Raw genomic sequence first — 15774 nt, forward strand, 5'->3', positions numbered from 1 at the left:
GTAACCTGATATAGCTTTTTTTTTTTAAACTGGTCTCTTTTTCTCCCTTCCCAAGAAACTGATTTTAAACTGATATTGCAAATGAAGCTATAGTTTAATAAAAGTTCCTTTGTTAACTAACTTTAACGAGCAAAAAGGAGCGGAAAATGCCATTATTTCTTCTCAAATTAGAATATACCATCAAATCTGTTTACCTTGATCTGTGACTATGAACCTGTTATTTCTGTTATTGATTGGTAATGTTTATAGGGAAAACCCCTGCAAGTAGGTGCTCATCCATGAAGCAGGCTATTTCCTACAGGGCTCACAGTCAGACAGAGCTTGAAAAAAGGCTGCCTCAACTTGGCCACCAGTCAAACCTTTTACTTTGTTGACTATTGTAAGATAAATCTCCAAAGCATACTTAGTTTGCAAACAAAACTGCTATTGTAACTGTCTCTAGGAGCATTTTAAACCCATTGTTTTGTTCTATGTGATAGTTTCCTGTTGCTTATGACAATCATTAATGTTTTATGAAGTGCTGCATTTATTTGCTTAATATTATTCCAAATCTTTTCTGAACAGCCCTGAATTGGGCATGCCTGACTGCCTAGAATGCTGACAAATATCAATGTTCATGGATGGTTAACTAGGCAATGAGCTATTCACCACCCCAGTGTAGAACATACTGTATTTTTGAAAGGCATAAGAACAAATTTATTTCTCCCTTATGTAATACAGAACGTGATTTAAATTTATAGCTGACAACAGCAGGAATAGATTAATTGGTACAGCAAATAGAAGCTAAACTTTGCTTAAGCTTTAGGCCGGGGCAGGGCACAGCACAATGCTTGTTTCTGACAGAAAAAAAACCTGTTCCACCTGCTAAATAAGTCAGCCAGTTAAGGGTCATTCGTAATGCACCAGGACGTATAGGTGGTCTTGTTGTATATATTATACCTGCACAAGAGCACCTGTGACTCAGACTGGAAGCTGGGCAAACTGCTTCTTCACCAGTTACGTAAAATCCTACTTTAGTCATGCAAGAGGATTTCTTTGCTTCTTCATTGGTCTGTTTGACTCTTTCTACAGTACAGCTGTAATGCAAATCTTCTTGGGTAATGGTGGTGACTAACAGATATTTCATTAATATCTTTATTTCCTGAATTGACAGAAATATCTCAGATTAAAAATGAGTAATGAACTACATCATTTAAACTGAGAATATGCTCTGTGAGAGGGATACAGTCATGAGAAGTTCATGTGTTTATTCTGGTGAACTTCGTGCTTAACAATTGGAAATTCATATCTGAAAATTTCTATCTGTAAGATGTATTAAAAAAAAAAAGTAAATGAAACCAAAACAAACTCTGGTGTGTTGGTATAGCTGACATATATTTCAGCTTTGAGCTCTTCATTCCCCATCAACTGGACAGTGAGACTGGTGCAGCTTATAGCAGTCTTGTCATCAAGAGTAGATCTTCCCACAATAACCAGAGTATGCGGTAAAAGGCAATGGCATGGTTATGTCTTAGTGCAGCAGCAGACTTACAGAAAGTAGTAATGTAGTAAAGCTCTGGGTTTTGTCAGTGACACAGGCCACTGAGATGAATTCAGGGTTATTGACAGGCTCAGTAGCTTGCAGAACAGAAACATGTGAGTGTGAGTACATAGCCCTTCACATACCACATTCCCTGACCTCTGAAAATGTACAACTTTAAACTAGCTTGCAGCATGTAATTTTTTAAAAAAGAAAGGTTTATTATTATCATTATTATTTTTAGAAGCACTGTATTGACTTTGCTGCAGGCAATAGGTAGAAGGATAATGGCATTGTGTCTCAAGAAAGGATTGTTAGCATTCAGTTAGAGTAAATGATTGCTGTTAGCATTCAGCTGGAATAAATGATTACTGCCAAGAGACAGCTATACTGTGAGGTCTTCAGCTGTTCTGTTTTGGTGTTACTGCATATAGCTGAAGAGCCTTCCAAAACCTTGTATTCACTCTTCCAGAAGAGTTATCAGACTATCATATTTTTACTTTTCTGGGGAGTGGAAGGGGGGAAAAAAAAAAAATCTATGTGTTTGACTATTTGCAATAAAAAAAAAAGCTATAGTAACTTCAGCAGCCTGAGAAACAATTAGTGCTTTAGATGCTTGCTTTATAATGAAACAATCACTTATATGTTGATTAGAGAAGAAAAAGATGGTGAGAGGTTAAAGGAGAGACATGTTTGCTTTTGACTTTTTAAATGTGATACCAAATGCAATCGGCCACCTACAGACAGAATTCATTAATACCAAATTTTATTTAATGTTGCAACAGCAGGAATTTACTGAAAATAATTGGGAAAAAAATGGACCGTTTAACTCCTCTCACAGAAAATTTTTCAAAAGCTGCTATGAATTTAGGGAAAAGGTAAGTCTCGTAGTCATCCAATGAAAAGGAAAAGAATGGTAGTGTAACTAACAAACAATACAAAACAAGATAATGTTAAACGAAGTCATACTGTCATGAGGCTAGAGAGTCACTTTGTTGCTTCACTTACTGGGAATGATGGCTTCTAGAGATTTTAGTGAGTACACAAAATATAATCACATGGCCCTTTCAGCTTTAATCATGCAGGTAGAGTGCACAGCCCTTTGCAAACTGAATTCTCTGACCTCTCAAAGTATATACCTCTAGCTCAGCTTCTAGCATAAGATTTTAAAAAAGAAAGGGTTAGACAAAGGCAGTGGCTACTGAGTGGCAGTGTGCCAGAGGGGATGATGGCTTTCCACCTGACTTTGCCTATGTAGAATGAACCTGACCTTTCTAGCAGTACAGCCTGCCCAAACATCCAGTGTCCAGCTCCTGTTCAACTCCCGGTGCTGCTGCAGGTGCAGATCATAGCCAGACCCAGAGCTGCTGCTTGCTGCTGGAGGGTGGCTTCTCCCAGCAGCTGCCCACGTGGCATCAGGAGCAGTGGGCACTGCTTACTGATTCTCTTAGCAGCAGCAGGAAAAGCAAGGAGCAAGGCACTGCTGAAAACTTTTAATCCAGTTCTGCCAGCAGGATTTGAATTGTAAAGTCCACAGTATCACTTACATGTGTTTTCTATAGTTATGTTGCTGTCTACTTGTAATGATTCTGAATCTAGGTCCTGTCTGGGTTCTTCAGCTGTCTCTGTGCAGACTGTGATCAAAAAGCCTCAGCTGTGTGGAGCCCTGGGAAGAACTGAAAGCAGAGTTTTTGAAACATAAGTATGCCCGAAAGAACATTTCAGGCCTGCAGGAGGCAAGATAGGAGAGAATAATGCAGGAATTCTTTAATGATTTAATATATAAAAAATTCAATATATGATTTGGTTTGGGAAAAATCTGTCATATTTGAAGGATTTACCATTACCTTTAAGTGACATAATTATTCTTTTGAACTCTGCAAGAAAAATAACTGTTAATGGTATACACAAAAATGCAGCTGTCATACAGAGCTATGTATACACGCTCATTTAAACTTTCTTACACAAAAAAATCCTGCCTGTTACAACTGTTGGTTTAACTGATGTATTTCTGATTAACTTTCTGGTTTTTGTCATGAGTGTTTTTTCTATATTTTAGCTTAAAATTCTTTTCCACCCAAAAAGATGATTTAAAAAAAATATTACTATTAAAAAAAAAACCACCCCAATGCAGTGAATATGCTTATAAAGGAGAGATGTAAAGGTATCTGCCTAAGTTTAAATATGTATTCTTACTGTAACATTTAGCATATAGCATCAGGAAGGTAGGGAGAGCTGGTTTCTTTCTGAAGCTCTACAAGTATGAGAAGGCAGAAATTTTAGCTATCATCTTGTACCTGCCGAAAACCAGGTACAGTGTCTACAGAAAAGGTAATGGTTCAAAAGCCTTTGTGAGTATGCAAAATGTGTTAGACACTGATCGACTTTTTCAAGAAAGATGATTGCCAGTTATTCAGATTTCATTTTAGGCCACCAGAAAAAAATCACCTTTCTTCACCTACTAGTTACAACAAACCCTAATGCAATCTATGTCGGTGTGCTTGTCGGTAGGTTTTGAGCCCAGCAACTGATATACTGAATATGCCCCAAGTTTATAGCAAGTTGTTGAGGACAAGAGTTACAGTGCAGAAATGAATAAAAGGTTATGAGTGAACAGTGGTTCACTGAAACACTGCCTTGCAGAGTCAACTATAGGTAGAAATTTTTTTGCAACCTAAAGGAAAAACTTGATGCTTCAGACATAGGCACTAGAACAATGTAGAAAAAGGCCAAGTTGTACATAGAGTGAGGAATACAGATCTTGGTAGTTTTATGAAACTGTTCAAATTCAAAAGCACAAGGCCGGATTCTTAACTCAATGGAATTACTGTCAGGAAATTTATTTGGTTAATGTTTGAATACCTGTGTTGCTTTTGAGAAGGGAGCCACGCATTCACATTGAACACAGTTCTAACAGAATGACTGGCACTTCGTCCAATATATATTTTGTTACCACTGCTATTACTGTTGCTGTATTTACCCCCTGCTGGTTCCTGCCTCCTAAGCTGGCAAATATAGCTCGGTATCTATAAATATCTGTTATTCATTGCAAAAATTCAGCTCATGAAAGCAGTCACATTCTGATGAGTGTTTAAGTGCCAATCTGAGACCGCATATCAGCACCTGCTAATCTGAGATTCATTCTACTTTGAGATTCACTGTCTTAAGTAATAATATTTCAATGAATAAATTTTTGAAAGCATGTTACTGTCTTTCATAAGATGAAAATTTAGTGCCATGAAAATTCCTTTAAATAGGTAAATTTAAATACTTGCTGGCCCTATTAGTCCACAGTGCACAATAAGATATTGCCAAGTAATTAATAGCATATTCCTGTCTTTGAAATCAATAAAAAAGGCCTTTCCTAATTTTCCAGAATTCTTTCCTTGCTATAGTATTCCAGCATATTCTTTTAGCAATGTCTAAGCTCTGCATTTTTTACTTCAGAAATACTGTAGCTTGGATTGCAGTTAATTCACAGGCAGCTCAGTTTGTACTCTTGAGATGAACTGAAGCAGCCATGAATCAGTATTGACTTCATTTCTTCAGTGTGTCTTTGAAAAATACATAGTTTGATGTCTTGGATAATTCTGGAGAGCCATAAGAATGGGCAACAGAGGAGGTATAGGTACTATTTTTAAGCCATAACCTCTTTCCTAAGAGGCAAACCTGCATTACGTGTTTGTCGCTCTCCTTTAACTCTAAGCTTGACTGGCTATTTAATTCAGGATATTAACAACATCACTACATTCATAGTTTATGACCTTTTTGTACAGTGTCTCACACAACCGTGAGAAAATTGACTTAAGACCTTCTAAATACTGTCTCTTCTGTGTAGGTGCCTACAGTTTGTTTTTCAAGGAACACTCTTGTGTGTTAGTCTGTCACAATTCCCCTCAACTGAACAAATCTAAAACTAGACCTTTCAACTCCCTTGTCCATGTTTGCTCCCAAACAAATTGAAATTTCAAGATGCAGATGGAGTGCTAGTGGCTTAACTCTACAGCTGTAGCTTATTATGGCTGGGGGCTCTTCAAAGAGTCAGCAATGCGTTTTAAACATTAGTAGCTTTCTGCAGGAGAGTGGGTTTTAGGGTTTATTATTATTTGTTTTCTGAACAACTGTATTTTCTCTTTTGAAGATGTCCGAATGTTACAATATTGATTTGGTTTTACTGTCTGTTTGTGAATAATTCTCAGCTGTTCTATGATGCAATGACTGCAAAACGGGCACTCATGGGCTCCCAGCATGTACTGCATCAGGTGTACCTGCGCCGGGTGTGCACTGCCTGCCAATACTGAATATTTGAATAAGCAAGCAAAGGAGAATAAAACCATTAAAAGAAATTAGGTGCCCAAATTTCCGTTTTACAAGACAGACTGCTGTTCCCAGTTTCCAGTTTATCTGCAGAATTAGTTTTCATTTCAGGTAACCCTTAGGATGTGTTTAATTGCACTTTTTTTTTTTTTTTCCTGTCTCAAGCTGTAGCAATTGTTGCCTGTGGGTTTTTTTTGGTTTTGCTTTTCCTTGGTAGATATATCAGAAAACTCACACAAAGACACAATTCAGGTGGGCATGAAATACTCACTGTTCATTCTTAATGCCTGGAGAAGTAATCCGCTGGAATCAAAGTGTCCATTTGTGTGTGAGGACTGACTGAGGTGGTATTGACATTACTGGATCCAGTGATTAATGAATTGTGTTTTTGATACAAACCCAGAAGTATACTAAGAGCATACTTAAAATCATTAATAGTGGAGCATAACTGATTAACTGACATATTTATTTCACCTCTGTGCAAGGCATTTTATAAAACTAGCTATTTTCCCAGGCCCACAGTTTGCAATGTTCTCTCCGTAATGATTTGGTTTTCGCTTTCAGGTTTTTTTTAAGCAGTACTATGTACTATGATTCACTCACCGATCTGCATTTGCATGGTTGCAAAGATCTCATAGCTGTTAGATTTGAAAGAGACTATAGCAAATCCTGTAAATTTTTTGTTTTGTTTTTCTGGTCTGTGTCCTTTATGGTAGCTTGTTACATATGGTAAAGTAAGTTGCTTGACATAAAAAGCAGCCCAGAACTGAATGAAGTTGACTTCATAAGCTAATAAATAGTATACGGATTCCAACATCGTATCTTTTTGAAGTTGGATTCCCAATTAAGAGTTTACTGTATTTTTTAATGTACGTACTTTCTATCTTTTGATGGTAGATACATATTTTTATCTGGAAGTTCTTGACAGAGAATAAAGTGAACTCTGCCTTGCAAATAAGTAGGAGTGTAGGCTGGAATGACTAATGACTCATCTAAGTACTCAAAGACTGAGATACAACATTGACAGCGGCAAGTATATTTGAAAATGTGAACTATGTATAGATAAGAAAACGCACCAGCAAGAACTGTCCTGTCCTGTTATGAACAGCATAATCTGTGAGCAACAGTTATCTCCATATTATTCTGCTGTGCACATTATGAAATAATATTAACTTGAAGAAGTCTCACAGCTGGAAGTATGCAGCCTTGTCTGTACATGCTCTATAGATAATTGTTAATGTGCAGATAGATGAGAACAAAAAAAAAGTATACATCAAAATATTTTGAGGCATCCATCAGTTTTACACAGATATATATATATATATTTTAAGTCAGTATGAAATGTGGTGGGCAGGAGGACTTAAACATTTTTATAAAACATTTCCTCTTTGGTAATCATCTTGAACACAAGTTTACTCTGAAAAATACTCCTTTAGGCAGGCAAACAACTGTAAGCACCAAAGAGATTTTTATAGTGACAAAGTTGAGTCCCATTACTAAGAAAATGAGAATTTGGCTTTGCAGTCAAATCAAAATGTGCTTACTGTAGCACTGGCACCCAGATTTACTGAAAGACTTTTAAAGACAAAAAGTTTAAATAAGTTTGTAAGTTATCTTCTTGTGTATGCAGTATCTCCAGGCAGGTTTATCCACTTCAAATTAGATGATCCCCTTTTAGTTCTTTTCTTAATGGGAATGGTTTTTATTATTTTTTTTATTTGGTTGTGAAACATTTGAATTTACTTATAAAACAGGTGAGTCTTACAAGTAAAACTCACAGTAAGATTACTTTCCAGCTTGTGATGGCTATGGGTGCTATGCAAGGCATAGATTTAGACCAACTCCATTCCATTACAGAACTAAGAATGATGGATGTATAAGCTAAACTAGAAATTATAACATAAACATTATCGTTCAAGTTGTGTTAGTGTAAGGTGCTAGAAAAGTGACTGAAGCTTTTATTTGTACACAGAAGATTAAAAAAAAAACTTGCAAGCTCAAAACTACACTCTATAGGGCAGCTGAGGAGGAAAAGGTACGTTATCTGGTAGTGATAGTAGTTCTGTTAGGGTGTTAATTAAAAGTGGTTTATATATACTTATATAGACAGATCCTTACTCTTTTACAAAGAGGAACTGTATTTTCAATGGTATTTTGTTTTGAAAAGAAGACTACCTTATATTTTTCCAGAGTAAAATTTGAAAAATTATTTAGAGAAGTAATGGGCTGGGATATAAATGGCCTCAAACTGCACAGCAGAGTTTTCATGTGACAGATATATTACAAAATAGGCATGGTCCTGACCAAACAGGATTTATGACTGTGAAGGTCAGCAAACTTTGTAATAATAAATTTCAAATTAGAGAGAAATTGTGCTTATCTACATTGTTCTGGCTTCCATATGGATTATAAATGGTTAGTGTACAGATGTTATCACAGATTGTAATGCACATTATCTCTGAGGTTATTCTAATGTAATTAATAGAGGTATAAAACTATTACAAGATCAGTATGAAAGAGCATTGATTCCAGAATTTCCTTCCTCCTTGGTCCAATTACAGAGTAAGAAAGTACTCTTTTTACAGACAGATGAAGAATAGGAGAGAAAAGATGCATTGACTTGATGTTTGAAAGTATTTTATAATGTGTTTGCAACTGGTAGCCTTGTTGGTAACCAGGTTTCTCCTAGGCAGCCGAAGCCTCTAGTTCAGTTGCCCCAAAACTGTTCAGTTAGAGAAAATTGGCATCAGATTAATTATCTGTGACTTATGTGTCCGAATGTGGATTTGCATACCATACTCCTTCTAAAAGGACTTGCAAGTGACTGTTTCCATAAGCAATGAGCACCCAAATATTCTAATTCAGGTCATAACTGCTATCTGAGAGCTATATCTCATTTGCATATTGTTAAATCATGAGATATTTTTTAATGCCACAAAATTCATCTAGCATGTCGGGATATTATCTGTTCACAATCACAATGGCTTTGTTATAAACTCTCAGAAAACAGCTAAGGAAGTGTAGAATACTCAGCGTTGCTTCTCCTAGTGAATTGCTTTCTTATCAGCTGAAACTGTGTTCTGGCACCACTGCCCCTTAAGGATCAGAAATAGTGTGGATTATTGTGCTGCTTTTGGCTGGGATAGAGTCAGTTTTCTTCACAGTAGCTAGTATGGGGCTGTGTTTTGGATTTGTTCTGAAAACAGTGTTGCTAGCACAGGGATGCTTTCGTTATTGCTGAGCAGCGCTTAAACAGCATCAAGGCCTTTGCTGCTGCTCACCCCACTCCACTAGTGAGTAGGTTGGGGGATGCACGATAAATTGGGAGGGCATACAGCTGGGACAGCAGACCCCAACTGACAGAAGGGATATTCCAGACAGTAGGACGTCACACTCAGCAATAAAAGCTCTGGGGGATGAAGAAAGAAGGGAGGGATGTTCAGAGTTATGGTGTTTGTCTTCCCAAGTAACCATTAAAGTGTGATGGAGCTCGGCTGTCCTGTAGATGCTGAACACCTGCTTGCTGATGGGCTGTAGTGAATTAAATTCTTGTTTTGCTTTGCTTGTGTGTGCAGCTTTTGCTTTACCTGTTCAACTGACTTTATCACAACCCACAGATTTTCTCACTTTTACCCTTCCAGTTGTCTCCCCTCATCTCATTGCAGGGGGAGCGACCAGCGGCTGGTGGGGGTGTCGTTGCTGACCAGGGTTAAACCACAATGTTTATGCAGGTAGCTACTTTGTGCAGATCTTTCTGAGAACCCTGGGTGGAAATAAGTGCTATTACATTGACTTCCTTGCAATACTGGGAGAGTTATGATGACATTCAGAGCCTGACAGCACACGAGCAATGCTGCAGCTTTTGGGACCAAGATCTGCTTAGACTTCCAGGGAATCCCACTGCACCTGAAAATAGAATCCAAGCTTCTCAGCTGTAACCTAGCAGTCTGGCAAACAGACATCACAATGACCTTTTTTTTTTTCCCATTTGGAACATATAAGAGGATGAGTTTAAAGACAGAAATAGTTAATGATTGGGATAATTATGAAGGTTAAGATAAGGTCCTATAGAAAAAGTTGTGGGCCTCCTGTAAATTCTCGAATATTTCTTTTACAAACAGGACAAGTAAGGGAGATATTAAAATAACACGTCATATGTTATTCTGGCAGCTCTAGCACTTACACAGTCTTTAACAGTCCCTCGGGTATGGCACTGGGATAGCAACAGCACTGTTTTCTGTTATGCGCTATCTAAAGAAAAAGAAGAAATTATGTTGGACTTGATACTGCATTTTTAAACACTGGAAATAGATTCTTTTCATTTAGAAAATAACTGCAAGACTCGAAATATTTGGCTAGTCATTTGGATCAAAAGTTTTATTAAATAAATCATGTTGAATAAGCAGCATAGAAATAAACAAATCTTACATCCTCACAAAGAACGCCTCAGAGAGGATACCATTTTACAGCAGTCCAGAAACACCTTTACATTACTAAATAGGCTACTAAGGTGAGAATTGGGTGATCACCTGGAATCAGTAGAGTTGCTGATGGCTTTTGAAACTTATCTCCTTTCTAGCTCATTTTCTGGTTTTTATATAGCCTACCCTTAAATGATCAAAGACACCTTCAAGGACTTAGCAATAGAATGATATCTGTTTGTCAAAAGCATCTTTCAGAGAGGTTGTCTGTTACCTCTAAGGTTGAGGATGTTTTAGTATTAGTCAGTAGCTTTTTTTGGTAGCTTTATAAACTATCCATGTAAACTCAGGATGTTTTGGTAATATTTGAAATGAGGTAATTAGAAAATTTCTGAATACATCTTCAGAGCAAATGTCACCATTTGTAAAAATTGTATCATATTATGTATGTCTGTCTCACATTTTTATTCATAAGAAAAAGCTCTGTAAAGTTTTTTCATTTGCTGAAGTGCATAGTGTAAGGAAATTTACAGAGAAAAATGAAAATTGAGCTACATGTCAGTTTTAGCCATCAGTTTTCATTAAAAATAAACATTGAGTCCTGCCCAATATAGGGCAGATCTCTCTTTACTTGCACAACTTTTTTTTTTTTTTTTATTGCCTATTTTCTTCCTTATTTTAGGAAAGAATGGCACCATGGGGATTCAACAAAATGTTACATTTAAGGGTTGTAATTAATAAAATGCAAGAGAATTCTGGCATTTGAATTTTACTGATCTGTTTTCCAAACACAGTATTTCTTTCTGTGACAGAGGAGTCGTTTGTCTGTTCGTAGTTAGTAATATGAAGAATTCACTTCTGCTTGCTATTACAGTCTGAGTTGCTGGTCTGGTTATGAACAGATTGAACTACAGCTATGAAGTAAACTATCATTTGTCATATGAGTAAAAGCTGCAGTTTGGTAATAAAGTTGAGTAAAAAAGAGAAAAGTAGCATATTATTCCTACAAGTAGAGTTCAATCTCTACAAGCTGTTTAAAAGCAATAATTATGTATTTATATGTACTTTGAAAAAACCTGCTCTTTTTCCCAGTATTCAGCAAATACTCTTCCCAATATTCAGCAAAGCAGAGAGGAAGAAACACAGGTAGACATGGTGAGCTAGAAGTGATAGTACTGAGGAATTATAAAGTTTTATGGACTACAATGATAAAAATAAAATGCAATAATTACTTTCCTAATATTATTTTCCCAAATGACACAGGAAAAATACAAGATTATGAGCAATGGGGTAGTGGCTTATTGGGTCACATGGGCTAGACCGCTGCAAGGCAGCTCAGAAGTAAACACACACACAAAGAGTATCCAAGGAGTCTTGATGTGAAGTGAATGTACAATATTAAGTAGATTTGGACAAAATCTACTTATGCATAAGAAGCACTTAGCCATGATAAATTTTCTGTCCTGATTTTCATTAAATAGGGGGCAGTATGGGAAAACACTTAAATATTATAGTTTGATCCAAGAGAAATATCAGAACAAGTTACAGAAAAATATTATTATATCTGATGTTTTTATATTCCATATCTTGCAAGTAAAAGTTCATTGCATTTTGAATCCTGCAGACATTATTTAGGGCAGTTTTCCTAAAAGTCCTTTAATACCAGCACAAATCTATTTAACTGTAAAACAGTTCCAGAGAACACACATTTTACGATGATAGTAATACCTAGACATGCCAAAAAATGTTAATGTTGTTATAAAACATTTCTTGACTGTTATTTTTATGATTTTGTAGGGTTTATGTTAATGCTGCTCTACTGGGACACTTCTGTGTACAAAGAGATTTAGAAACTTACTGACTTTGTGTCAGAGTAAATATTCGGTGGTGAATGAACAGGTTGGCTGTATTCTTTTCATAACAGGTATCAGTAACAGTGACAGACAAAGTCCAGTATTTTCATAGCACAACACTGAAGATTATTCTGATGTACGTAGAAACTAATTTTGTCCTCATTTTCAAAGCTTGAGCTAATTCATAAATTACAGAGTGTAAGGAAAAAGCAGAGCAACTGAAGAGGATAAATAGACCACATTGATGTGCAGTAAGAATGCTATGGGGCTGCTATACAGCCGGGGCTCTAGCAGAAGGAGGTTTCTGACTGAGAAAAAAAATCACCACAAAACCCCCAAACTGTATCCTGAAGAGAGTACTGTGATAGAGGGATTGGAGTCTTTTAGTAACATACATTATATAGGTAGGACAAATAAGTAATTTTATGATTTAGAGGTAACACCATGCTGCTTCTGCAAGCTAAGATAGAAATCAGATTCATGAGCACCTATAGGCAAGACAACACATAAAAGTCAATCATTTTAGTGGGAGGCTGTTGCATCACAGCAGTAAAAGCATAAAAAACAGCAGCTATGAATAACAAAAGGAGGAAAGGGGATAAATCATATGACACGTTATAATAGTGCAATACTATCTGGGATTAGGGATTATACTGATGTTACTATCTCAATTAAAATGCCCACAACATTCTTAACTGGAAAAGGTACACTAGTGCAACAGTTAGTACCTTTCCAGTAACAGGAATCTCTTCTTTTTATTTTCCTTTCTTTATGCTTTTTTCTTAGTACCTTTTCTAAATGTAGTACTAATGATAGAATATACTTGGGTTTATTCCAGTGCTCATGATATATATTATAAATCCTTTATTTTATTTTATTGCATTTAAATAAGCTTGGTTTATAGAAAAGCCAGAGGTGCTGATTAGTATTTTCCTATAGGTCCTCCCAAAGTAAAAGAAATTTCCTCAAATTCTTCAAATACCCAGGGTAGGAAGCTTCTGAAGTCCATTCGTTATACCAGTCTTGAAAGGAGAGTGCAGAGGTATCTTTTCCCATTAGAGTCCATTAACAACAAACAATTCAGGGATTAGGACAGACTTAAAAACTCATCTTTGTTGTTGGGCTGAAAGCAATGGAGCAGGGAGTGGGAAGGAAGCAGTGCAATACCATTGCACTGAGACAGAATAAAAGGTGAAGGATGTGAAACAGTAGATTGAGAAGATATATATTGTAACCGTGGAATGGCTTTTAATAATACAACATACCTAATGCTGCTCTGCACTGCTAAACTCAGCACCGCATTAGTACTGTTGGTACTGTTCGCATTTAAACAGGAGATTTCTAGCAGGAAAGTCTCTTTAGGCAATCAGTCTCTCATGTAATGGGATAGGAGTTTATATTGTGACAGCGCAACTGGGGACTCAGTTTGATTTGACTTCCTAAATATGTTGATATGCTTTCTCGTAACCAAAAAATAAAGTGAAGGTGCACCAGATGGCGTTTAGACTAATATTAGTTGCTACTTGCTAGAAATATTTATGCTTTGTTATTGAAAACTAAAGTCCCAGCTCAACTTCTGTTATTTAACAGAGCTCTCCCCTGGAAATTGCCTGACACATGGCATTTTCCAGAGGCAAAATAGTTGCTCTTTAGAATTACTTTTACCTACATCAGGAACAAAAGTCATTAGTGGCAAAGGTGAGTCAGTACTGAAGGCAATGACTGAGCAGGTATTAGGAACTGGGAATTTGCCACAATACTCCCTTTTCAGTGTTACTTTATGTTAACAGAGCATGCCCAGAACTTTGCCCCAGCACATAAGTGCAGTTCCTGCAAGAAGATTTGGGACATTGTCATACCTTGGAGTTGATCCAGCCTAGCCATCCCAGTAATCTAACCAAACATTAAGAAACAAACTATTTTGTGTTTCAGAATAAGAACTGGGAGCTTAACTTGAAAGAGAAATAAAACCAGAAATGCTTTCTCATATTTCTAATGCTTGCCTACTGTTTCTTTTTTCTGTTAACTTTTCTCTAATGCTCAAGATAAGAAACTTAATGTATACTCATTAGATTTAAATGTTAAACCAAAAGTCCACAGAAATGCATTTGCAATTGAAATGTAATTTGTAGCAAAGAGAACGCGCTCACTTTAAGCAGTATTGGTTATTTTTATAAAGTACCTAATCAGAATTTTAAAAAATGACATTGCATTACTTAGTTTATTAACACCTCATACATATTTTGAACATGAAACACTTATGATAACTATGCCAAATGAGATTCATGGACTCAGAATGCTAAGGGATAGGATCAAACATTTCAATTGATAGAGGAAAACAGAGGCATCTTGAGAACGAAAAGAGAAAAAAGTAGTTGACTATCTTTACAGTTCATAACAGCTTTTAAAAAAATGATTAAGAATTTACAAGCTGAATGTCTACTTATACTTGTTCGTCAGGGAAACAGCGAACATCCTTATGACAAGGGAGTTGGAACTAGAAGATCCTTAAGGTCCCTTCCAACCCAAACCATTCTGTGTTCCATGTAACATCAAAATAAAATTTGCAATAGGACCTCAAATCCCACATTAGACTGAGGTGGCTGCTAGCAACTTTTTTTGCCATCATTAGGCACGAGATACAGTTATAGGAAATGCTCTGCCAGGACAGAGGAGAGAGCCAGCCAAACTGCTGCCAGTGGTCATGCCTTTTTCCTTGACAAGAAAGCAGAAACCACTCGTTTGCTCCTGCTGCTTAGGAAATTCTTTTTTTTTTTTTTTTTTTTTTTTCTTCTCCTTTCTACTACTACTACTATTCTTTTTCTCAATCCTCATGCTTGAAGCTCTGAGACCTGACTTTGAATTTGACCTGTGATTAGGGTTAGGGAAAGAGTTGGTCTTTTCTGTGTCCAGGCAGCCTGTATTATAGCTAGCTGTCAGTCTCTCAGTTGGAGGACCATATCCGTATTTAGCTACTCTCTATCAGGGAAGACAAAGAGCAAGTGCAGAGATCTAGGAGAGATCTTAGACCTCAAGAAAGCCAGAATTTAAAAACCTCACAGTACAATTGGGAGTGATTAAATGGAAGACTAAGGAATTTTTTTTCAACCTAAAGATTAAGGTGACAAATTCTGCAAAGTCATGAGGAGTTATGAGCTTAAAATATGGAGTGGAGTTTCAGGTTTGACAAGAGAATTTTTTTTTAAGACCAAAAAAATGAAGCATAGAAATGCAGTGTCTTTGGTTTCTCCATCACTGCCAATCTTCAAGATCAAATTAGATAAAAATTTTATTTGAAGTATGTAGTTAGGCATAGCTGAGCCTGCTTTGGGGCAGGAGAATAGACTATATAATTTAAAGGAATCCCTTCTTCCCTTACTTTTTTTTACTATGTTATGACTCTAAAGTTGACTTTGCTGTCATTGTTCTTGTCAGCCCAAATACAGTGGGGTGTTTTCCTACTTTGTTTCACTTTATTCTTTATCAAAACAATGAAATGCTTTCTCCGTGTCTTAAAGGAAGCATGTTTCTAGATGTTTAACAGAGGTTTGAAATCTGTCAGAAGAATTAATCTAATATCAAAGGAAAACTTTACAGAAGGAGTTATGAGCGTACATGTTTGTTCAACCGCATAGAGAGTTTTCGAATGTGTGTCACTGAACAG

The 15774-nt window shown here is 36.5% G+C and overlaps 1 protein-coding gene across 2 annotated transcripts in view; it reads right to left on the reverse strand.

Moving 5' to 3' along the window:
* GABRG2 (gamma-aminobutyric acid type A receptor subunit gamma2) overlaps positions 1-15774 on the reverse strand; it is a 147841-nt gene that overhangs the window by 20439 nt on the left and 111628 nt on the right. For both annotated transcript variants that reach the window (XM_080399981.1, XM_080399980.1), the window contains one exon: positions 1-15774. This exon is cut by the window's left edge and continues 20439 nt beyond it; it is cut by the window's right edge and continues 20087 nt beyond it. The gene's annotated coding sequence lies outside the window, so the exon portion shown is untranslated.

Source organism: Falco punctatus, assembly GCF_963210335.1.
Source record: "Falco punctatus genome assembly, chromosome: 8".
Classification (NCBI taxonomy): Eukaryota; Metazoa; Chordata; class Aves; order Falconiformes; family Falconidae; genus Falco; species Falco punctatus.